Source organism: Falco naumanni, chromosome 2 (assembly GCF_017639655.2).
Source record: "Falco naumanni isolate bFalNau1 chromosome 2, bFalNau1.pat, whole genome shotgun sequence".
NCBI classification, from domain to species: domain Eukaryota; kingdom Metazoa; phylum Chordata; class Aves; order Falconiformes; family Falconidae; genus Falco; species Falco naumanni.
The window spans coordinates 98,498,934-98,525,875 of NC_054055.1; the positions used below are offsets into that span (position 1 = coordinate 98,498,934).

General features: G+C 37.8%; 1 long non-coding RNA gene across 2 annotated transcripts in view; it reads right to left on the reverse strand.

Moving 5' to 3' along the window:
- LOC121083511 overlaps positions 1–26,930 on the reverse strand; it is a 44,936-nt gene extending 18,006 nt beyond the window's left edge. For both annotated transcript variants that reach the window (XR_005826399.1, XR_005826398.1), the window contains exons 1-3: positions 26,509–26,930; positions 10,469–10,572; positions 4,055–4,202 (exon numbers count right to left, since the gene is read on the reverse strand). This is a non-coding gene — a long non-coding RNA (uncharacterized LOC121083511). The remainder of the gene's footprint in view (positions 1–4,054; positions 4,203–10,468; positions 10,573–26,508) is intronic.
- Between the last annotated feature and the right edge of the window lie 12 nt (positions 26,931–26,942).

Here is a 26,942-nt window from a genome sequence, read left to right on the forward strand (position 1 = left end):
TCAGAGGGCTGGGGCACCTGTCCCATGAGGACAGGCTAAGAGATTTGGGGCTCCAGGGGGACTTTATAGCAGCCTTCCAGTGCCTAAAGGGGGCCCACAAGAAAGCTGGAAAGGGACTTTTTACAAGTGTATGTAGTGATAGAGCAAGGGTTAACAGTTTAAAACTGAGAGAGAGTAGATTTAGATGAGAGATTAGGAAGACCTTCTTTACTGGGAGGGTGGTGAGACACTGGAACAGGCTGCCCAGAGAAGCTGTGAATGCCCCATCCTTGGAAGCATTCAAGGCCAGGCTGGATGGGGCTTTGAGAAACCTGGTCTAGTGGGAGGTGTCCCTGCCCATGGCAGGGGGGTGGAACTAGATGATTTTTCAGGTCCCTTTGAACCCAAACAATTCTTTGGTTAGCTACCTTTGGTAACTAATAATGTTAGTTAAGTACTACTGGTAAAATACTTTGCTAATTAACAGCACAGAGTGTAACTTCAGACCTTTAAAATGATGACATAACTCATTTTTACTTCAGTATGGTTAAGACTAATGAGTACCTCTTCACGTAAATAGCAATGAAATAAATACATAAATTCACTATTGTGTTGCCAATTCTTTGTTAAAATTCAGCTGCACTAAGAAATAATTTATTATCAACTATTTTCCGTATCAAAGGATGCTTCTGTGTTTAAAAATGGGCCAATTACTGAAGTAATTCACAGCAGCCACTTGTGTTTCTTCATCAGTGAGTGTGGAAGCTTATTTCACTTCTCAGTGGTCTGGTATTCAACCAGAACTTTGAGCTGTAACCTTTTTAAAGTCCTTTAAGTGCATTGTTTTCACCAGACACAAGTTTCCGCTAAATGCCTCACAAAAAGGGGGGGAAAATAGAATCAGCCTTTCCCACCTCCATCTTTTCTGTTCTGCTAATGCACTTGTGGTCATACGTTGTGGCCAACATATTTTGTAACTGACATTCACATAGATTTAACAGACAAGAGGGACTGGCTCACTGGTAAACCTTGTCTCATTTATACATAAATTTATTGATCTGAGAGGTCACCCAGCATATAAATTTGAAAGTGCTGCAGCATTAATTTCTCTAAAATGTATGGAAACCTCCCCCTTCGTGCTTAAGTAGCCATCTGAGGCCACACAGGAATGGTCATGGTGTGGTTAAGTCTCTCGTTATTCCCGCCTTGCAGAGGCTGTGTTGTGCTAACTGGCTAATGCATTTGTCTCACTGTGATGGATTAAACAGATGACATGGAGATGGGAGCCTGCATGGAGTATCTCATTATGCTAAACCCCTCACATTCTCACCCATGCCATGGGTAGCTCTGAAAGGTTAGAAGCACAAAGATTTAGGTGCTCCTTCAGGATGTGAACTTATTACCCGTCTCAGGAGAGAAATGCGGTAAGAATATAATACTTCCTAGAACAGCACCAGGTCAGCCAGCACGGCATTCGGTGTTATGGTGAAATCTTAACCTCACAGAGTGCAGAAGGAATGCTTTCAATAATAAACTTGGATACTGGATTCAGTAGATGCTTGTTTCATCATCTCCAGAGATCTTTTCCCCTTGCATGTAATCACACACAGCAGATTGTACTGTCAATTTGCAGCTCCTTTCCTCCCTCTAATACTGGTTTCTGGTGCTAGGAAAGCAGAAAGGTAAGTATTGATTTTCAAGAGGGTGGCTTGCCTGTTTCATACAGACCATTGCTGTCCTTTCCAACATCTTTCATCATATGATATGACACCTTTCTGAAAACAGACCTGTCTACTCCTGTGTGACAGACAGGGCATCAACACAGACAGGGATTATTAAGAGCAGAAAAGAAAAAAAGAAAAACAAAAAACCTCTGAGGAAAAGGAAAGGTGAATGTTACAGACCTAGAAGAATCCATGCAGCCAGTCCATTAATTTCCTGACAAATCTCGCCAGATTAACCACTTCTGAAATCAGAGCTGAAGAATCTGAGTTACTATCACTTTCTTTAGAGAATCAAGGCATGATGTGAGTCTTGTGTGTGGGAAAGGACCATATGTATTGCCCTCCCATACCCAATTAATGACTCATTTAGTCCTGTATTGTCTCTCTTGTAACTCCCAGATATTAAGAGGCAACCCCCCTTTATTCAAAAGTTATCAGTATTAGAATTTCCATAATATATATTTTCCCTTAAAAATTAGGTTATTCCCAGAAACAGAATCTTGTAAAAGAGGTGCAGCAGAAATGGCATTACCATCGCTCCTTCCCAGCAGCTGTGCACAAGCCTAATGCAGAAATAACAAGGTACAGTAGGTGGTAAGGAAGTGTTACTTACTCATGACAAGAGAAGATTTGGACTTATGAAATTTTCTTCTTAAACAACAAGTATAGCCAGCTGTTACTGTTTACTTTCTTATGCTTGCCTAGAGTTTAAGAATTATTGTAGCCAGACCTAGCGAACACGACAAATCATTTAGTTTCACCCAGTAGACTTGAAATATGTCCCAAATAAGCTCACAAATGTAATTTTATTACTTGATGGACTCAGCTTCTCATCACTGGCCCAGAGACCAGTGCTCACCCAAAGTCAAGAGGGAAGCAACAGACATGAGGTACAGGTGAAGTGTACCCAGATGACCTCACCGAGATCCATGATGTAAACAAAGACAATCAAAAACTTCTTAGCCTTCACAACTGTAAATCTGGTGATTAGTAATCATTTCACACTTGACAACCATTTGAAAATTAAAATTCTCCGTAGCTACTCAATGCATGGGGCTATGCTGTTAATTGTCTCATCTTTGACAACAGCCAATATTTCATTTTCCAGAGAGAAACACCCCTGACTTTTCTTAGCAGATTTATGTAGGCTTCTCTGCATCCAAAGATGGAGAAAGGAATCATTGTTAAGATTTAAAGAATGTTTAGTTGTAATTGCTAACTGGAAGCAAAATGTTGTTTGCCATGTTCAGTGCTATGACCGGGGTCTTCATGAATGCTCACAAAGGTAGGGGATGAAACTCACGATTTTAAAAGCAATGGGACTATCCCAACAACCCTCCCTCTCTTCCCTTCTCTTTCTGCCCTAGATGGATAAACTCATACAAACACAATCACACAGGACATCAAATTTCTTTTCAAGTAAATTATCTTCAAATTATAACAAATCTGATCCTAAAGTCCCTAATGGTAAGGGCACCTTCTCCCTTGATGTTTGGTATTTAGTTGCATTGCCACTCCCATGCTGCTAGGAGATATCATGTTATTTCAAGTTTAATTTTTTGTAACTTAGAATTCCAGCAACTGTATTTTGTCACGTCTTTATCCTCCACCAGCAGATAAGTCACCTTTCAGCCTCCTTTTCATGAATGGAAAAAACAAGCTAATCTGAACTCAAATAATACTGTGAGTATCCTTTCAATTTTCATTGCATGTTAATGTTCTTCAAGACTGAGCATTAGACCTGGACATAATGTTGCATAGAAAGGCAAGACAATTTCCCTTCTCATGCTCAAAGTTATACTTACTTTAATCCCAAGTTTGAATTAATCTTTTTGTTGCAACATTACAAAAATATTTTCTAAAAATCCTTCATTTTAATTTTACTTCTAAAATTCAGGTAAGTTACATCTTTGTTTCATAAGTACTTTGAAAATTCATAAATGACTACAAACTCACTTATTGACTCACGTCTTTTTTTGTTGTTGCTTGAAACAATTATTTTGGTTATTTTGCTACGAGGCACAATGGTGAATATACAATCATTAACAATTTTTTTTTCCAACACTTAATATATAAACCTTTTTTGTTATTTTATTCTAAAAATTATAATATATGATCCAACCACAGGGAATGTATGTACACATGTTGAAATACAGACATTGATACAGGAATGACTTACTCTACAATTCTTCATTTATATTTCTAAATGTCATTGCAGGGTACAGAGATGAAAGAACAAAAAAATGTGATCTGATAATTTAAAAGACTCTGGAACAAAGATTCCACTTTCAAAGACTCCAAGAAATTATGAGTTCATTATCCACCCAGGTCCAAGAACAGTGAAAGATTACCTTTAACTCCAATACCTCCTTAATTCTTGCTGGAGTGTCTGAGAGATGACATAAACAAAGCCTTTCTTTCTGATATCTTTGGAACTTCTTGGAAGTCAAAGTTCAGAGAAAATATATTCCATAATTACGTATCTATGGGTATTTCCATCTACAGATACAAAAAACAGAATTAATACATCTGAAGGGTGAGATTTTTCTTCCCTGATTCAGTACTCTATAAGTTAGCTACTTCATCTAAATTGAATGATTAGTGCATAGCACCTGAAAGACAGGCATACACCTAGTTTATTAATTCACACCTCAATTAATTAATTCACACCATCTGTTTCTATTACCATTGCCTCCTACAAGTTTCACCTCTTAAGGTGCCCAAAAGAGATGATTAGTTTGTTGCCTAGTTCTGAGGTACTGAACATTTCAGTGTACACATCTCCATATCACTTTCCTAGGATTTAAGGGTAAGTGAAACAGGGGCACCAACAGGTGTGTTCTGCAAACAGCTGCTTCCATTGAGAGGGTCACCACTTGCCAGCTGTTCCTCAGCTGTTGGACACACTTTCTTGCCATTTTGCTGATAATACTCCTTTGCATAGTTCAAGTGAAATGAGTTGGAATGTTTGAAGAAGCTATTTAAAATGTCTAACCTTATTTTGAGTAAAGAATGTTAGGGATCCCCAGGGCTGGGGAAAATGAGCTAGTTTAATTTAGGCAGTTTAAAAAGTAAGTCCTGAATAACTCAACACATTTTGACTGAAAAAGGGTGCATAAGCAGCACAGCTAGGTGACCAGTAATTGTTATATTCCCATTTCTGTTGCAAATGAGGGAGAATAAAGACTGTGGTAACTTAACATTGGTACTAAAGCAACACTGGTAATGCACCTCACATCCGTGAACTCATCTCCCTAGTCTTATAGAAGTCAAGCATTTACTGGAGCACTTGGCTGCAGAACTCGTAGTAGTTAAGTGTTTGTTTACTATTAATCAGGTCTTCTGATTTTTTTTGAATTTGGTTCTTCTTTTATTACCTCCTTCCTGTAAATCCCTGGCCTTGATAAACCTCATCGGAATTATGGCATTCCGGTGTCATGTAGGTTTGTACCTCTCATCTGGATTCTGTGGTGTCTCGTATGTTTCAAGGGCTAATCAAGATATTCCCAACCCCTCTCTCACATATGGACCCTCAGGTGTCAAACCAGACAGTCCCCTCCAGAGGGGGCACCAGTAAGGTCTCCCTTTCCTCCTCCAGAGTCCTTTTCCATGATGAGTACCTTTGAGGCACCTGAGGCTTAAAAGCTTAAGTTTCTTACATGAAAGTGCTAAAAAAGGTCATGATCCTTTGAACCAGCTGTAAAGATGATATAAGCCTCTGCCTTTGTAATGACTGACTTATATTTTATTGAAAAAAAGCATCAATTTTTAATTCAGGTTGGGTTTTTTTTCAGAAGTTTGGGAGGGTTTTTTTTATCTTTGTGTGTGTAGCACTTCTTGCAAAAGATTACTGTGTGCTTTGCATTTAAATATTCTGTATAGATCAGCAATATTATCAGAAATACGTCTGGGGAAATACTTAAAATCACAAAAAAGACTGAAAACATTTTTTAGTTTTACATTAACACTAATTTAAACTATAATATTTTAATGATGTTATACCATAAAAACCTTTTGTTTCATAGAATTCAGGAAAGAGAAGACTGTAAAAGATCCATTATAAACAAATATTTGACTCCATCCTTTGTGGCAAAATGCAGTATGCCTCCAATAGGTCTCACTTAGAAATGAATGGTGCTCCTGAAGTGACTATTTTTCCTCATTGAATATATGTAAAATCTAGAAGGATAGGTTAAATACGTACATCTAAAATTAGATGAGAGGAGCCTCAGCCACTGAGCCCTAAAAAACAATCACTTTTTGTACATAGGCAAAGCTTTAACAAGAAGGTCATCTCTAAAGAAGTTCTGATTTTAGTCTGAAGTCATGTATTTTAGTATCAACCATGAAACTCAAAATCCTTGCCTGATTTTATGTTTCTGTGTGTTTGTCACACACGCTAACGAGTACAATGGACATGGCTATTGTGCGTGGCAGCGAGCCTGGACACAGGAGCTGTGATCATCCACCCTGCCAGTTCTTAGCTCCCTTGCTGCTTTGGGCTTCTCTGTTTTAGCCCTCCCAAAGACAATTCCAGTTTATGGTTTGACAATAGTTCATTCTGGAGATTGATCCCAAAAGCCAGTATGGAAGAAACAAGAGACAGATGCAGAGTTTAACTCTGTATAAACCAGCAGAGTTTGCCCCTAGATGCACTTACATCACACAGGTCCTCATGCAATATCACCCCACAATTTCATGCGATAGGAACATCTCTGTTACGTATTCTTACATCACATCAGAAACTTTGAGCTAAAAAAAACCAAACCAACCAACCAACCAACCAACCAAACAAACAAACCAAAACAAACCCCCCCACACCCACCCCCCCAACAAATAGTCTGACCAGAAGGAAATCCCAGAAGGAAACTCAGAGTCTATTGCAAGCACAGAAGCATCTAGCTGTCAGCAAAGTGCACGCAAGCTTGTCTGTACCTCTTGGCTTCTGAGCTAGGGATCTTTTCCTGCTGCTGGTTTGTTTCTCAGTATAGATGCAGCCATTGGAAGTCTGCCTGGTAAACACTGCTAAGGATGAAGATCTCCACAAACTCTACCCAAGTGCACAGGAAGTAAATGTCTGTTGTGTGGAGGAGCCATGCCTCGGGGCCAAGGCTGGATGGATGTCTTCTCTGCCTCCCTCTGCTCCAGTGGCTGCCACAGTCTTCCCCAGCAACACCTGCTTTAGGTTTCCTTCCAATGGGATGGTGATCAGAACCCAGGGGGGAGGCACACCTTTCCTCACTGATCTTGTATAGTGATGTAACCAGATTATCCCCCCTGGACCTTTGCATTTGCTTTTATTATGAAAAAATGTATTTGAATATGAAATTATTATTTGCTTTATTATGAAAATTACATATGTATTGTATGAAATAAAAACATGAAAAATTCATGCAATTTAAATTCAAAATTTTCCCTTTTCTGTACAATAAGGGAAGCTCTTGTCTACAGCACCTCTGAACAAAAGCTTCAGGCCCATGGAGGATTTGTAGATCTTTATTGATCCTTCTAAGGCTGAAAATATATTTAGCTATTCAGTGTTCTCTTCTTTAATGGCAGCAGAGGGAAAGTAGCTGGTACTGAACTGGGATAAATGACAGTTGTTATTACATTCATGCTTTGGTTCTATTCATTGGGAAAATTCATCTCTGTGTGACAGATCTCAGTCTTTAAATTAAGTTTGCCAAAAATCTAAGTTTGTTTGTTTTGTTTTTTTAATATATAGGATGGGGTTCTAAATCTCGAAGCTTGCTCTAGCCTATAATAATGTATTATAATCAAGCTGTCAAATGTTTCCCTACAAGCTGTGGTAATTTGGGAAATCTTTCTCTGCACCATTTGTGGTCTCCAGCTGATACCATGCTATTAAATTGACATATTATGAAATTACAGTGTATGGATGTGACTTTTGATGATGCAATGCATGCTTTTCCTTTCCACAGCAGGGTAGCCCACTCTGATTTCTGTGCCTAGGTACTGAGCTATAGGGTCCTGACTTCACAGAAGGGCGTCAGATGTGAGTGGTGCACTGGGGTATGACATGCTTCAGAGTCCAGAGCTAGAAGCAGTGCTAGCACTATGCTCAGGCTTCAGAGTTTTACAGCATATGAGATTTCATAAAACATAATGCTAACACAACTGTCTGGAGAGCATCCAGTCAGGGAGGGAGCTCTCCTGGAGCTGTGTGCCTGACACAAGCCAGAATCAAACTGTGCCCACTAATTCTGATAGAACTTGGGTTTGGTTTTTTGTTTTGTTTTGGGTTTGGTTTTTTGGTTTGGTTTTTTGTTGTTGCTTTTGTTGTTGTTTTGTGGGTTTTTTTTACTTTGTCATGCACTATTAACACACTGCCTAAATAATTCCTTTAATTATACTTAAGACATTAAAAAATAAAGGTCCTTCAGCAAAGAGGACTGAGAACAACTTGGCAGAGTTATAAACAGCAGGACAATGGGGAAGAAAACGAACCATTTAAGCAAAACTAACATGGATACAACAGGGAGGCAAAGCAGAGGGCGCTTTTGCACAGAAATAATATGGACAGAATGTACCAGTTTTCAGATAACAATGATGAATTTATCAAAGGGACTACAGGTTGTAATGACCCAGGTTCCTAGTCATATTTCTACATAAATTCACATAAATTAGTTATTTCCCTGCACAGCTAATTATGGTTTTGACTCTTGAAGAAAGCAAGCTGAGTAATGTACTCATAATGTTGGGGTTTCTTTTGGGGGGACTTACAAATGAATCACTTCACTAGCAACAATTTCTTCTCTCTGGTAGAGCACATATCCCTCCCATTGCCTGGAACAATAAGTTGGTTGGGAAAGACACAACTGATTTATTTTTCTGAAACAAGCCATTGCTTTTCATATTATGGAATATTTGAAAGCTTTCAGTTGTTCTATAAACTGGCGGGAAATTATGGCAGAACTCATAAATCTTTCCTTTTTTTCTTATTCTTTTTTTTCCCTTCTCCTCTCAAAATATCTGAGACATGTGTTACCACCAGGTCTAGTGAACTCACTGGAGGCTCGTAAGAAAAGATTCTCATGTGTGTGCCTGGCCCTGCTCCACAGTGTGCAGGCAGCAGGAGAGCGAGGGAGGCTGCACTTTCACCCATTCACGCAACGCTTCAGTAAAAGTGTGCAGGATAAATTATTTGCTCTTTATAGGTGCTAGAGAGAGGAGGAGACCACAGAAGCATTTCTAAATAATGTGTCCTTGAATAAAAGCACTTCAGTATGCAGCTTAGCAAAGCCTTTAAATACTCCACGTGGGAAACATGGGTGTTGTGAAACTGAGCACATGAACTGGCAGAATCTGGCCTGCTGCTGGGAACTTAAATTCAAGCTATCCTATATCAAAAATACATTTTTGGGATAATTTTTATTCGTATAATATTTGTGAACATATAATATGTGTTCACAGGTTACACATCTTACCAGCAGAAAACTGGAAAACTCCACAATATCTTCTGGGTCTTTAAATCCTTTAGCTCCTGTCTATCACCATATTTACAGAGCACAATACTCATTTCTAAGCAGTATTTGCTTATTTAAGACCAGCTGCTTCCTGACCCAAAATGCCATTTAAACAAGTAATCCTAACTCTCTGACAGCCTTACTATTTGCCCTTTCAGTAAACTTTTTTTTTTCTTTATGGTGTGTGAGCACTTGCACTCTCACCTGCAGTTCAGATCAGCTCACAGTACCTCAGAAGGCTACTGCTTTGCTGCGAAGGCTGTGATTGTAAAACAAATCCTAGCTTTTATTAGCAGTAGTGGTCCTATCCACACCCCTAGTCAACCCTGAAATTGATATTATTCATCTGATCTGCATAGGTCATCTGGCAGGTCACTGTCTGTGTTACATTACCCCAGTGTTTTTCCACTATCCCAGTTAACAAGGTTAACTAGAAACGTGACAGACAGAAGAGAAAAGCTGAACACATGGCACATATTATTTGGTTTTAAAACTAGTGGAGGTTTCTCTGTGGCAAGAACATATGAATAAATGATTTGTGACTCAGTCAAAATAATTTTAGTTTCTTGCATTTTTTTCTGAATGTCAAAACTCTTGAGAGACCCAATTGTGTCCCTACCCACCCTCCTAACTACAGCATCAACTCATCTTGAAATAAACTGTTTGCCTGAAAGCAAAAGAAAAGGGGGGGGGGGGGGGGGGGGGAAGGCAAAAAAAGCTGTTTTGCTTGCTGGCAAGACTTGAAAGAAGAGTTTTACAAATTTAACTGCCAATATACCATCTGCCTCTGCTGCTCCTTTGAGCCTAGTTCTTCTAATTGTGTCTTTAACAGATGACAAAACCCCTACATTCCTCTTGGGCACTGTAAAATAATAACAATTAAAACATGAATAATAATAATTAATGAAGCACACATGGTGCAGTAAGTCTGGAGTCTGAATAGGCTGCTCATTCTGCAGGAAATCTGTGCCTATTTCACCTTGAGAGATAACTGTGAGAGGCACTCCACTGGATGCCTGGAGCTGTGGCCACCAGTCTTAGGAGGGCAACTTTGCTCAGTACGTGACACACTGCAGCAAACTCTGTGCTCTGCATCGCTTTATGCTTTTTAGTTTCTACTGACATTAAGTAATTTTAGTGGGTGGACTGTCAACCAGCAGGCTGAACAAGCTGTGTTTTACACATGAAACTTGTTTGAGGATGGCTAGCTTTTTTTCCACCTGTTACAGTCAGCACCGCAAAGGCCAAAGTGAAAAATCAGTTCATTGTAGTTCTTACCTGTGTTCCAGTTCACTTTTGCAGCTCTGCTAGTTTAAAGCAACATGTCACTTCACACACTTGGCCACGGAAGTATCAGCTTTATGTAACAGATTTGGAATAACCTGCTGGGAAAAAATTGATGTCACTTTTCCCAGCTGTAACATGTTCTGAAAGAACCCGGGTTATGAACTCAAATGATCTCCAGGTGATCTTTGAGTCTGTAGGATAATTGTACGCCATATAAATAAGAGAAACCCTTAAGATCTTTAACATAAGCTAGCAGGCTAGTCCAACTCAGACTGTGGGCTGTGGCTCAGAGTTATGGACCCGCTCCTCCAGTCCATCCAGAATGGTCTGTTTGAGCTGCGAGTGCAGGCACAGATCGGGCTGTGTCGTGTTCAGCCCTGCTGCAGCCACCGTGATGGCTAAACTCCACTTTTGTCCTAACGCTAGGACAGAGGACACTCTATATAGAGAGTTTTTCTGAAGACTTTTATAAACCTTCAGAGGCTGTTGTTTCTTAATTTGTAGTTTTAGTTTGATCCCTTCAGATCGTCCAGGAGAAACTTTTTCGGGGGGAAGGTTAAAAACTGCATGCAAACTGCTGGAATTTTGAGTAAGAATACTGGTAACTTGTGACTAACTTCATGCAGTAACCCATATGTTCATAAATTAAGTCCATTATTAATGTTTTCCACTTTAGCCACAGCTGCTTAGTGAAGATGTTGGCTGTTTTTCTTCTCCCTGGTTGAACTGTGGCTGTGCCCCAAAAGGCATTATCACATTTTATCACTGAATGCTGCTTCCAGCAACATTATCCTCCCAAAATATGGAATTTGCTTCTCTTTTGTGTGAAATTTGAAGCATGGCTGTGAAATCTTTAGTTTTCTGCAACTGAAGATACTTATTTTTCTAACTTTCCTGATCTCTGGTTGCTGTTCAGTCCTGGAGTAAAAGAATTTAAAAGTATTTGTGTATATATCTGCATGTCCACTTAAGCATCTCTTCTGGCTAACTGAGATGTAATCAGCCATGAATTTAGAAACAACTACATGAAAAATCCTATACTGATGGAGGAAATAAGATGAGATGCAACTCCAAAAGTGCCTCCAGATTACTGACCCCCAGAATTTCCTCAGCTGGCGTTAAAACAATGAATATTCAGGTCTTGTGGTCAAATGTCTTTTCCTCATGTTTTTTTTATTTTTCATGCTGACTGTAATGTAATAGTAGAGTGAAGCCCAGATAGATAATGACTATCTGCTTTCCAAGCCTAGTCAGCAACTTTTGTCTGTTGCCTGAAGCTAATGACTTCTAAGTGAGTTCAAAACACTGGAAAATGCATTTTGTATGAGAAAAGCATTATTATTTTTTTTTGCATTTACTAGAACTTATCAAATATGTTGTAAAAAAATGCAACTAACTGACAGAATTCCTTTTACTTGTTATCTTGTTTGACAGCTTATAGCTTATAACCAGTAAAGTCGATTAATTAAGCCTCATGATCTTTATTGTAGATTCCCATTCAATAATGAACTGAAACTTGCAGTATGGATAAAGATAAATGTAGAAACATATAATTTGCTTATAAACTTCTTCACAATGTAAATTTCTGTTGCCACATTCATAAAGCACTAAGAGCTATATATTAAAATGCATTTCATTTAGATCCAGGATTTGCCACGGATTTCTAATCTTCCATAGTTCTAATCTTAATGATTTCCCCTAGCTTCATAAAAATGAATTGGTCTGTACGTGCACTTCTCTTTATTATGCAAGGCAACTTTGCGTTTAGCAGAAATATTTAACAACATTTTTGTTACATGATCATAATGTAATAACTACTCATTTAATCAATTTTTCTGAAGCATTACTTGTATGGAGATCTTGGCATGAGCTGTAAGCAAGTTTCTGCTGAATGCTGTAATAGAACATTCAGGATAACTTTCTATTTCCAGCTTTCAGTGTTTCTATTATACTTGGGGAAGAAAGCATATGTCTGCTTGCAGCCAATTTAACAGCTAGGTTTCCCATAAAAGCCTGTGTAAAATAGTCTTAGAAAGGCTTTGGAGATCATGAAAACACTAGTATCACGGTAAATGTATTAGTGTGTCTAAGAGCTCACTTTGACGGAGTTACAATAAAATACAGTACGTCCAACATCAATATTCACCTGGTCTACTCAGGTAAGTGGAAGTGAGGTTCACTTCACTTAGATAAATGGCTTAGCTGCTGATAATCCCCTTCTCATCCAGGGCATGACAGAAGTAGCTTCCATGCGGCAGCAGTAAAGAATAACTCCCTGACGAAAACTAAAAGCAAATGGCTTCTTCCAGGAGCCTTCACTGGTGGCTAGCCCAGGTGAATTTATAATAATTTATAACAGACTAGGCATCCAACGGACCAGTCAGGACAACCAGTTTTATCATGTGCTCCAAGCCTGTGTGTTGGCTGTGGGAAACAAGTCTACTGAAGAGAGTCAGCTTACAGAAACATAAAGAAATATAGATCTCTAGTCATTTACTGAGGGAAGCAAAGAAAGCATTGTAAAAGCATAGGGCCCATTAATTTTAAGGCAAGCCAGGGAGTCACTGTAATGGGAAAAATAAGAGAATTTCTCTGGTCTTGGGAATATAAAGTAGTCTGGAAGGAGGCAGTGAGAACATTATATAAGCAAAATATGCCAGAATCCAGCTCTGGAACAGAACTGTAAAACCTTGGCCACACGAACAGTTTAGCTAAATTAGGGCACTATCTGTCACAGGTTGTTCTCTAAGGGCTTGTAAGTGTGGAGCCCTCACCAGCAGCTATCATGTGTGTCTTCCCCTATGCAGACAGCACAAGGGTCAGAGAGAACCATTGTAGGGCTAAATCGGTCTTGACCATTTACAGACCAGTTCAGCTAAAATTATGCTATTAAACAACAAATGATATCTAAAGAAAGATTTATTTTTTGTTTGTTTCTGGAAGGCGGGTTTTTTGCTTTGTTTTGTGGTGTTCTTTTCCCTATGTGTACTATGAATTTTTATTTGTTATAGCTACCAGATCTGTGACCTAACCTATATGCTGTAATAATGAAAATGCCCTTGCAAATAGCTGTATAGTTCTGTATCCTTCTTTGAGTCATTTACTGCATATTATATTTTCCCTGAAATTGATCTAACGTCTCAAGCTGGTAACAAGCTATCTGAACCTTCACCTTCATTCTTTTTCCAACTGTTTTCATTAACCAAAGCACAATGAATATGCATATGGATTGCAGAAGTCCTCTAGGCTATTGGCCTATTGTTTTCATAATCTTATTGTTAAAGGTCAAAACATCCTGCAATGCAACAGAGGTGAATGCATGGGGGAAATGAAAGATTTTTAATATTCCTCAAAGGCTGGAAGTGGTGTACTTTTTTCATCTGGGGAGAACAGATTTTGAAAGCTAGTGTCGTGAGCAGATTTTATAGTGAACCTTTAATGCCAGCCAGGCAAGGTGCTATGGTATTTGCCTTGTTTACTAGTTCCTCCCTGGTAAGAGCTGGCTGCAAAAGGACCCTTGTCCTTTCTAGTTACACTGAGGAAATCCCCCTCTCCCCAGAGGCTGCAACACTGCCAGCATCCTCTGTCAGGATGCGACCTGCAGAGGGGCAGTGCTGCACAGCACAACTTGGGTAGCTGCCATGACAGGCTATCGCTCAGTGTCCTGATGTCTCCCACGCTGACTTTTATGAGAAGAGGAAAAGACTCAGCGGGAGAAAACAGACAAATGAGAGAATGAGAGGTCAAATATTTACAGCAGAGCTGTAAGACGAGGTCTGAAATCCCCAGGCAAATGGTCACAGGGTGGCAGGGAAAACAAAATAACACACAATAATTCACTGTAGATTGCTGTGCAACACAGTATCAAATAGCATCATTTACAATGCTAATAATTCATGGGCAGTACAAGTTACGGTTTCCATTACTTTAGCTTTTTGCATCCAGTTACAGAAATAGGCTTTAAAACTTTCAGGAATTTAGATTCCAGGTCACCATATGGGCTCTTGCCAAGTACTTTGTATAGGATTTCAAAAGGAAATGGATTGGAGATTTATAAATGCTTTTTTCCAAAAGGAAAAAGTATTAATTAAGATTTGTAATATCTGTAAACATTTCTAGGCAAGAGGTGAAATTAATCTTTAGTTTTAGTTCACAGGTAGATATATATCTGATGCATGAAAGCTGTATACATCCTTTGATTTTGTTGCCTTATAAAATTTCGATCACATTTTTTAAGGATTGTAAAGAGAATAAAGCTACAAATTCTTTCTCTCAGAAAAGAAAAGAAAAAAATTTGTGTCTTCATATTTGAAAGCAAGAAGTCCTCTGCTGGTTTTCAATCTGAAGAAACAAAAGTAAATTCATATCTAACAAACCAAAGACTGGACTCTGGGAAAAAAAGCATTAAAACTTTTATACCCCTAAAGGTATCCAAAACCCCCTGTAAAATAAAATAACTCTGATCTTTACAGTGATTATTTCATCTTCTCATATATAATGTATACCTAGACTTAGCGATCAAGATTCATGATCACCATTGTGCAAAGGAATATGTAGGAAAAGGTGCCTCCAGGCTCAGAAAGCTTGTCACTAACTAGGACTCAGCTGGGATGAGGATCTCACACAAATCCAACCCAATGGGCACCAACTGCTGAACAACTTTGATTTTAATATTTAGCTTATCTGGAGAAATGACTGGAATTCAAGGCCATGGTTTTACGGAAGGAAACGTTTTGTCTCTAAATGAGCTGGGGAAACCAAAACTAAGCTATCACTGGAAAGCAAAAAATAAGAAAATGCCTCTTTTTGTTTACAAAGGGATTTGAGTCTTCCTCTAAAGTACTTGGACACTGCAGCAAGATGGAAAGATTTTGAATGGAAGTGGTACTCAGGGCTGGTGGTACCTTCTGTCAGGCTAAGTGTGAATCTTCCTCAAAGAAATGCTAACCAAGAAATCTCTCCTCTCCACATCAGAAGTGTCAAGGTAATTCGTCACCTCTATGAAAGTAAAGATAAACTATCCTTGCCACCACAGACTGAATTGTGTCAGACACACTGCGGCATCATTTTGACTTATCTGTATTCTGTCCTGATTCTTGAAGTTGAAAGAAAAAAAGATAGTGCAATCGTTAGCAGTTTTGCTTCATTAGCAACACTTGGAGGAATTTAAACTGACCTCTTCGACACAAAATGTTTTCCATAAAAGATAGGAAGATGCATTCCCTTTAACAGCTCAGTCACGGCTTCAACAGTTTTTTGATGAATGATATTCTGGATATTAAAAAAAAAAAAAAGCCACAAAAAGTGTAGTCTGATAACTCATTTCTTTGAAGGGTAACATCTTCTCTGAAATTCAAACTTTGGGAATAAATTCATATTTTGGAAACAACTATACAGTTGACTTAAGTTGAAAGCCACCCAGCTCTGTTTCGGGAAGAATATGTTACACAGTGCTGATTTTATAACATTTTTCAAATAGATATTTTTTAAAAATGAATGGAACTTTATGAAATAATCAAGACACCACAAAATGGGATCCAAATATGGATTCTTTAAAAATAATTACGGGTAGAATTTGCAAGTTTTCATAGTGCTTAGCTAAAAATACCTGCTACATATTAACAGCCTATTATTTCAGGTAAAACATTCAACACTCAGCACTCTCGGAGGAAGAATTTAAAGTTTGTTATTAAAAGATATAAGTGTTGAAACATACATACACAACTTCTCCAGCTAAAACCAACACAACAGTTTACTTCCTCCCAATTCCATCAGCAACCTCTGGTTTTTACTGACTGAAATTATTGTTTTGCAAAACTCATTATTTTGTAAGTTAGCTTTAAAAGTAATATTATGTTCTGTCTTTGCAGTACCGTGGCTGTGTCTGTACTAGCAAATTAACTAAAGCAAGAGCTCAGATCTGAGTCCTCTAGCTTGATCATCTATTGATAGAAGAGCCCTGGCAGGCTTTTAAATGAAACAAATATTACTCTCCCAAACAACTTGCTGTGCAAGGTTGAGGAATGAGCACATGCAAGAGACCATTCCCAGTAATTATTTTGCCAGCCACCACTCTCTTTTGGAGGCTAACAGAGTTTAATTGTATGGATACAGACCATTTCACGCCAGCTGGCCTTGCTGCCAGACACTAGGTTTGAGCCTGTTTAGTTTATTGGTCAGACTAGCAAACTTGTTAGACTACATCAGTGAAAACATTAATACTGCCACGTGAGCTAAAACCTTCCTGACTGAAGATAAAAAAGGACACGTAAGAATACTTTTCTTCAAAACCCTCTTTCTTTTCAGTGTGTTGGTGACAGACTGAACCTTGTCAGACCCTTACAAAAAGTATTCCTGAAATAAAGGTGCCTCTACTGTTTGCCTTAGGAAGAAAATCTTTTAAAAAAGCAAGAAAATCTGAAAAGCCATCAAAAAATAGGTTTAAAAGCGGTAACATTTTAACAGACTCTGGGTTTTTAAACCCAATGGGTGAATTAACAGAAGTCTTCCAAAAGTAAAAATGTTCCTGTCACGTCTGTTGTTTACAGTGACAGATCCTAACCTATATCTGCAAGAAGCTCAGGAGAAAATTCCCAGTACATGTAGGGGAGTATGTCTTGACAGTATGTTTATCCCCACCCCTGTGTCCCACCAAAAGTGTACCACAGTACCCAGGATCTCGTCGAGAGCAGGTTGGCCTGTGTGAGTCTCTGCAGAAACTCTCACCAGCCCCAGACTCTCAGCTATGCTCCGTGCTGTGGTCCAGACTGATGCACAGCACTTAATCATAGAATCATAGAACAGTATGGGTTGGAAGGGACTTTTAAAGGTCATCTAGTCCAACACCTCCTGCAATGAGCAGGGACATCTTCAAATACATCAGGTTGCTCAGAGCCCCATCCAACCTGACCTTGAACATTTCCAGGGGTGAGGCATCTTAATTCCCAGTTTTAGAAGAGGGATTGAGGACAGCAGTACATGTTGCAGATTTCTTCTGCTTACACATAGAAAGGGACTTTCTGCACCTGGATAAAGATCCATTTTATGCTGCTCAGCACTTTCCCTTGCTTTGAATGGAAATAAATAGCAAATAACAAAGCAGTAAAGTATTTGCTGCTTCTGTAACCGCTAGGAATCAACAGTATTAGCTCCCATTCTGATACTTATACTTGCTTATCTGCACCGGGAGGGAACAACTCATTTTCAGAAAGAATCATACAAAAGTTAACAACAAAGGTTACGGATGACACTGCTTTTCATCAAGAAAATATTACAATTTAAAAGTCTCATATGCTGTTTTCTGCAAATAATTATAATGGCAGATAAACACTCAGCTATGTATTTTTCTACATATATATGTGTGTATATATATATACACACACCTCTATATAGCTTCTCATGCACATATCTATATATACCATATATACAGGTATAAGTATACACATACAATATGTATACACTATGGAGATATATATAAAAATACATATATAATGCATAAGTGTATACATATATATATATAATGCACAATTAGTGCATGCTATCAGTGCACAATTATATATGCATATATATGCACTAATTGCCATGTAATTAGATGTCTATTGATACTGGTGCTCACAGGTTCCAGAAAACATACATATTCAGCTAAGTACTTAACTCTAAATGGATATTTTCCAGAAACCAGCCAACAGCAAGTGATAAAATCAAACATGCAGCTGCAGTCATGCAAGCTCATTTTGAAATTATAAGCCAATTAATAAAAAGTAGGAATTACATATTACCTGTCCACAAAATTTATCAGCATCTTCATATCTTAAATGACAATCTAGCTACACATTTTTAAGCCTATTTACATATTTCTCATCGTATACATACTTGAGAGAAAAATTCCAAATAAAAATATCCTGACATTTATTATATATATATTAGCTTTATGAAGCTTACAGGTTGTGTGGGTGATAGCAAAATTTGGCTTTAGAAATAAAAATAGTTTACTTTCACAAAAACATACATGAAAAAGTATGGTTTTCATTCTGTATTTAGGTTGTACATACTGCAGGCAATAATTTTGATATTTTTTTTAAACCTGGTTGTTTTTCTAATTTCAATTTCACAGAACAGTAATTTCTTAAACAGGTAACGTGGGGAGACAGAAGTGAAAAGTGTTAGCTCTATAAACAAACTAAGTAAGCCACAGTTAGGTTTAAATTCCTCTCATACCCAAGGGATTATGAAATAACAAATGGGAGACCTAAACTGAATAAGTGAAAATAAATAATCTAATAATGTATTGGTTAACTTGCTAACAACATTTACCATTCAAAAGGATAACGTGCCATGCTGAAACTGGCTAATTAATGATTGATGCAGCAATATTTTAATCCTGACAGATTGATTTACCAGTGTGTTACAGCCTTTGTCATGCTTTATTCCTCTGTTGGGCTGGGGAAAAAGGTAACTTAGCACGTTTCTTAGAGAGCCAGAATACAGCTCAGAAGAGTTCATTAAGGTTGGATTAAACATTTTCTTTCATATATATACATGTATATCTATGACAAGTAACATAAAATTTATAAAAATTAGTCTGTCATTGAATGAAAGACATTTAGCTCAGGTAACAAGCTGGATGTTTCATATTTTTTTGTTTGGATCCATTAAAAATATTATGCTAGTTCAGCAACCTAAACTAAAACTCGTGAGAAATATTTCAACTAATATCAGTACGATCTGGACCAAGCATTCATTCTTCATGGAAAAAAACCCAGACGTGATTATTAAATCTTTGCGGTTAACTAGCAGGAAAAAATAAATTTTATCGCACTCTTTTCAATAGCAGATGACTCCAGACAAAATTCACAATTCCTGAATCTTCTTTTGTCTACTTTCTTTTGAAAAGAAGTTCACTTCTTGAAATTTCAAATCTTCACTGTGAGTTATTATTTTAGCTTGAAGTCTAAGCTATCATTTTCATATCTGACTTTTCGTGTATTTTAAAATGTGGCTTTTACTCTTGCATTCAGAAAAAAATACTGAAAGCATTAAATATGATGATTTTTCTAAGGTAGTATTTGTTAATATCACAGTGGAAATTGAGATAAAATTGGGATTTAAAACATTGCAGACTTTCCAAATATCCTACTGCAAATTCTGGAAGAAATTACCTAAATTCTGGAATTAATTTTGCAGAAGGAATATGATAAACCAGGTACCCATATAATTCTGTTTCATGTGTGGTCATCCTAGAATGAATGAAGAACATCTATTAGAAATTCAAACTCAGATGTGCAAAGACCATGATGAAAACTGGTATTTCTGGTAATGTTTTCCCAATTATTCTTTATATCCCAATTTGACTTTGAGAATCTGTAGTATTATTGACATTGTTATAGCATTACAGTCGTGTGTGTATGTGTAAAAACTCACATTGTATCATACATGTATAATACATAGCACATTTTATTAAATGTAAAGTTCATATCAATTATATTATATACTCATCCTGTAGATAGTCATAAATATGCATATGTATTGATTATATATATCAGAAATTGAAATCAGATCGATGGGTTTTGTATCATTTTTTTTCATTATTGGATATATTTCAGGTATTTGTGTATAATAAGAATACTAATTTTCATATGTCTGTGTGCTTTCCAAACAGTTTAGAAGAACCACATTTAATGTCTCCATGTAAAAAAAATTTCTTTCTTCAGACAGCATGCACAAACGTTCAGACTTGAAGCACAAAGAACAAAAGACCACTAAAAAACCCACCATCCTGAGAAATCCTGAACAATGAGCTTTAGAAAGTATAAAAAATAAAACCAGACAACAACTTGGTATATCTTTTTCTGAAGTGTTGACAATATCTTTCTGATATTCCTGAATCCCAGTATTCAAACCCTGAAAATGTCTGTCTGTAAAAAGAGCGGATAGGAAAACTGTGGGCGGATAATTCTACATTTGCATCTCAGAGCAGGATAATAAAGAAAATGTACTTAGCACAGAACTGCTGGAAGGTGTTCAGTGGTTTGGTGTGTGGACAGTCACAAGCAAGAAGTTTCAGAAAAGTGCCAATCAAGAAACCTGAGAAGCCAAATAAAACACATTTCTATAACGTATCCATATGTTATGTCTCATCAATATCAAGTTTTATTTATAGTAATTGTTTGAAGATCATGGTGGGGGGGTTCCTATAAATTACAGAGTTAAGTATATCAAACATTTATTTAGTTGAAAGTAGAATGTGTTTGAAATCTTTAAGGTTCCTGGCTCCACTGTAAGTCTAGCTCCTCTTTTGGACCATGCTTCTTACAACCAGTATACAGACACATCTTCAGAATAATAAGGGCACAGCTGTCCTTTGTACAATTTAGGAGTTGGCTCAGAGCTTGATTCTGATCTGAACGAAAAGGGAGGTGGAGGGGGTGGCGGTGGGATGGGCAGAGGGAATGAGTGAAGTGCCAAAGTAGTGGCTGAAATAGACTGATTCCTGCTCATGGCTCTGTATTTTATACGTATTAACACCCTATTCTGTTGAGTGTGAGTAAGTATTCCTGCTATCAGATCAGTCAAGAAATGTTTGTGGTTAAGCTGATTGTAAAATAATTAATATAATCATTAAGGATTGAAATGGAGGCTATGGTCAGATGTTATGATAATTCCAGATTTACTGAACTACATCAAAACTGCTGAAGTCACATGGGAAAAGTAGCCAACTGCGCAAAATTTGCCTAGGAAAATGTGTGATGATTGAGTAGGCAGATTTCTTGCATTAGCATGCTTTCCCTGGTAGCACATTCTGCAGCCAGTAACCATCTTTTTCCTGTCTTGCTTGTTCCTCTTCCATTTTCTAAGCCCAGAACCTGCAGGGAGATGCTGGCCCATGCTATCTTCCCCTTTCCCAGAACCACTTCTCAGAGTTGGGCCTTTCTTCACCCACCACCATGTTCTCTGAGCCAGAGCCATTACTCAGAATGACCTTTTCATCCTGGTATTCAAACCGCTCATATGAGTATTCAAAGACACTTAAGAACTCCTTTTATTTTTATTTCAGACTTTGCCTCTTGACCATCCTGACACCGCAGAGCTTTATTCACTGCCACCAAATGTCAACCTGAATTACACCTCAGATGTGAGCTGATCCTGACAGAGAGTTAGGATGCTAACCGCTCTGAGATTGATTGTGCTCTGCAATTTACATTTGCCATGTCCCCACACCGGACTGCTACAGGAGCAGTGAACCTGTCTGAAAGAGAGGGAGGCAGTCCAGTAATCATATACTGGAGAGAACAATTGTCTCTCCTATTTGCTTGGTGAAGTCTCAGCCACTATGAGTGAAGCCAAACTGCTACGTGTACTATACACTATAGCTAAGACAGAGAGAGCAAACTGGAGGAGGTTTGTGATAGAATGGGTGACTGCAAAGAAAAAGGATATAATCTTGGAAGGGAAAATGCGAACACCCAATTGAATAATGTATATTTTGCAATTATGTAGGAACTGGTTTGAAAGCACACAGTCCTTGCTGCAGAAGGAGCACGAGCTGTTGTAAATATTACTGATGCTCACAGCTGATTCTAGCAAGTGCAATATTTGTAATTAGTGCTCTGCAAAGTTGAGCTGTTCTCAGTTTTGTTTTGCATTATAAGTTTTCAGTAAAGTTTTGCTCTTCTCTTTAATTTGCTTGACATCTTTAACTCAGTATTTCTAGAGGAACAGAACTGTTAGCAAGGCTGGGGAAAATGAAAGACTGGGATGTCAAGGAGTCTGGAAAGTCAGGAAAGGCTGCAGATAGCAAAAAGCAAAGATAGGAACAGGAGATAGAGCCTATGATGCATAATTTATTTTAAATTAATAAGCACACATGCTCACAAAATGCAACCAGGCTTTTTGCACAAAATTTTCACCAGAGTATCAAACATGAGCTAGCTTTCCTGGGTGACATGGCAGAAATTAGGAAAAAAGTCTAGTAGACACTGCTCTTTGCATTTGTCGTCTTCTCACTGAAAATTCAACTACACAGTCTTCCACGGTCTAGAAAATACTGTGGAGGTCATCCTAGATGTGATGCCATTTACAGACACTGCTGAGAATTGTGCTCTATAAGCACCTCTTTCACTTCAGAAACTGGAAATGGAGAAATACGCAAACTTTCTTTTACTTTCCTTTTTATGGAAGACTTTGGACAGTAAGAGCAGAGAGATCAAGTAAGCTTAAGAAGGCAGGACTAGCCGTATCACTGTATGGGACTAGCAACAACTCAGTGAGACCTGATGGAATGTGAAGGTAATTTTATTTTATAAAAACACTGAAACAAAACTGATTTCATGCACTCAGTTGCACTGTCACACTCACATTCTCACAAGCATCGAAGATGACTGTCCATGCTGCAGGCACCAAGACCAACCCCAGCAAGTATGCTCAGGTTTCCTTGTGACTGCAGGGGGGACAGCTGTTGAGTCCGCCTGCTGTTTTCTGGGTCTTGCTTAGGTGTGCAACCCTGTGCTAGTTTTAGGTCTGCCTTTTGTACCCTTGCACGGGCTGACTGTGATTACGTTTTTTTGTATCTCCATCTGCCCCAGTCAGGGAGTCAACAGGATTTACTCACTGTCCTTTGTCCACTTACCTAAATGTATTTTGGCTCCTACCCTGTTCCCTGTCTTCCTTACATCACCTTCTAATGGCTTGAATCTGTTTAGTATCAGCTTACGCTTTTCCTTGCTTTAGGCTTGCCTTTTCCTTAGGCTCTTATTTTCAGAGCTGGGTGCCCTGAGAAGCAGCACATAGATGTGCCAGCATCTTGGTGACCTCCCATTCAATATGCCATTGGGACGTGACCTGCTCACAGCCCTTTTCCTGCCTTCTGTTCCTTCTGGTGCTTCCCTAGCCAGACATTTCCCTTCTTTCTTCATTCATACTGGTTTTAAGGTTCCTATGACAATTTTATAGATTAACTTGTATTGTTTCACAAACTCTTTTGTAATTTTGGGATGTATTACAAGACACAGAAGTAGTGTAAAGAACAGGTACTGAATTGAGCTCTAGAACTTTTTTTGATTACTAGAAGACTCACTGCAGTTACTTGCAGACCGGTATTGGCTACTTCACTCTGCTTTTTCCACAGTTGAAATGGTTGAAACACTGAGTGAAGCTGAATTATATCTGATGAGGTTTTTAGCCTGTCCTGAGTAATTTGCTTCTTTTGTTACAGTTAATAACAAAAGAGCTATAATCTAAAATTACCTCAGGTATGCAATCCCCACCCTTTTGGCACAGCAGTGATTGCTCAGTAAATTACTCTTAAATCAGCTGTGTGTGGAATGACATGGAGAACAACAGAGAAAAAACCCTGAGAACTGGAAACATCATATTTCTGAATTGTCTAACTTAGAAAAAGCCCCTAGATTTATTTCAAATCTTGTCTGAAGTTTTCCTTCATGCAAAATCTTCCTTGAGATGTAGTATAAGGGAGCTTTTAACTTAACATCTTTGACATGGAACTAACCTTTATCGGAATTTTATAATTCACCAAATTGGCAGTGAAAATGTCTACCAATTCAGCAAGCAGTAGCTATGGAGTTGTACCGTTTGTGTTTCACTGACAGGGTTATGCATGAAGTATAATTTATACATGTTGTTCAAGAATCTATGTACAGAGCCAGAGGTTATCTGGCAAAGCTCCTGATGAACTTGTTTTATGTTAAGAGCTGCCAGAGTAGCAACAATTAAATGCAATAATTGATGTGCTACATCCTCAGAATTTACAAAATGATGCTTTACTGCCAAATGTCCCTACAATCTTCTTACTTTCTTTGGTATTAATCATCAGTCTCCATGCTTCATATCAAAATTAACCAGTAGTCCACATATTTCTGATTAAACCGCTTATATTTTGATCTCTCCCTTACCTACTTCTCCCTTACAAATCTTTTTTTAGACCTGGCTTCCTCACAGTCCTTTTTTACAGAAAGGTCCATTAGAAATCTAATGCAGAGACTGACGTGAAGGCTGTGAGTACTGCTTTAAAGTCTAAACACCTCATCACTTCAATAATGTGGTTAGCCTTTGAAGCTTTATTAGGCCTGAGACACAAAGTCTGATCACTTTCACAGTTTTCCCACTTGGCAGCTATTGACTGTTAACACATCATTGAAACAGTTATTAAGAAGGTTTTGTTTTATGGGTTTAAACATTTTTCAAAATACTAGGAGTGAGAGTATAATTATAGATTAGAGGAGCTCAACTACTTTTTTACTGAAAATTTTTGTCTCTGTTTGAGTTCTTCCTGCAGTAATGACCTTCAGCAACATCAACTGAATTTTAAAGTATTTAAATGACAGACCAGAAAAAGTGTTTGAATAACAGAAGGTTGATTAGGGTTCTATCAGAAAGTAATAAACAGGTATTAAAAATGGAATATTTCAGCCATGTAATGGCCACCTGTTAGCCATACATTATGATGGCTGACATGTAAAATATTTATGAAAATGGTCTCTTAAGGCTTCTTGGACAAATTTATTCTCCTCAACATTTAAACCATTGTGATTTAAATTTGGGGAATAAGTTTAATACTAAAGAAAAAATATTAAGAGAAAAAGGAAATTGAAGGATAACCACAAAAACATACAGTATCTGAATTTTTTCAACCACTTTCACCTCCACTGATACAGCCTAAGAATGAAACCAGAAAATCCCCCTTGGTGTCATTCGTCATAACTGTACTGGAGCTGGTGAATTTATGCCCACTGGCTTTAGGCTGTGGATCCCAACTGTACAGCTCTTCTTACTCCATTTTTCTCCATCCTCACATCCCATTCCTCCTAACACTGCCTCTTACATGTTGCTGCTCACAATGAAAAGCATTGATGGACTGAATTTCTCAGACATCAGCACCTGTATGTTTTTTGCTCCTCAGAGGAATTGAAGACAGGATCAGGACAACAAGGATATATTCCCTTCATATTCTATATGAAATACTACAGTGATAGGAAATGCAACAACACCAATGGAATTAAAAATAATGTACGCGATGCTTTTTCTATCATGAATATTTCACATAATGTTTTTTTCAGATTCACACCTGACTATTTTTTTGCTAATGGCAAATAAAACATATCTGTTGGTAATAGCATTAGATTGGGTGAGACAGCATCCAGGCCATAAAGGGCAGCTTAAATTTATACATTCCATAATAACTAGATTAAAGAAACATAGCAATTATTAACATCCAAAACCTTTTCTGCAAGTGGGAGTGGAGAAACAGTAAGGCTCAAGTCTACATATTGGGGTCAATAACCCTATTTGCCTTACCATAGTTTCAGTGCATAGATATTGTGGTTTATAACTAATGCTGTTGGAGTGAAAATGAGCAATGAAATGGAGATGACTAACATAATCTACAACAATTTGCAGATAGTATAAATACTTGGTGAAAAGTATAGATCTTATAACTACTTCCCTATAGAGAGTGGAAATGGTATACCTCTCAGAATTTCTGTACAAAAAAGTTTTGTTATTTTCTCAACAGTCTTAAATGTAAACATTTCCAAGAAGTAATATCTCTACACAAAAGTTTATTGAAAGTGTAGCATGGCTTATTCCCTATGTCATAATATTCACTAAGACGGGTGAAAAATTAGAAAGCAAGCAAATGATTATTTTTTTAAATATTTTATTCATGGTAGTTTGCTGCTGAGTCTTACTTCTTCCAAACTGCAAGCTAATTCCTTTATTCAGAAGGTAAGCAGGGATATTCAAAGTTGCTTAAGAAAACACAAAACTTTTAGAATGTGGATTGCCTTAAGTTCATCTTCTATAATCAACATGTTAAATATGATAAAATTAAACCTATCATTGTCACATAATTCTGTTTTGAAAGGCAAATCAATATTTGGTGTTGAAGACATTGAACTGGTCGACACCTTCTAGTCCAAATGTTGTGTGAGGGTAACAGCTCTACCAAGTTCCCATGGATACTCATAACGCATGAAGGCCCAAAGGTCAACGGGTCATGAGAATAAAGAGTTACCAACCTGAAGAGTACGGCAGCTGCATCTGTGAGCAAGTTCCCAAGAACAGCCATGGTGCATGACTGGTTGAAGGTCATCAGGGCATGAGAATTTGGGAGGTTCCTGCACAGTGAAGTCCACCCCTAGAGTCCACCAACTCCACTCTACCTAGGGCTCATGTAATCACGTATTATAACTAAATTAGCTCTTCAACATTAGAATGTCAACAAAGACTCAACATAACACTGTTGCCTGGAAATGACGCATCTTGAAAAATAAAAGATCTAAGGTATGGTTATCATGCAAACAATTTCTCTAAAATGAATAACATAATTTTCACAATGTATATTTTTTAAAAGAAATACATTTAATATGCTTCAGGATGTGCAGCCTCTGAAGGCATCACTGAATACCCAAACATTTCTTGCTTTTGCAAGAAAAATAAACACTCAAGAACA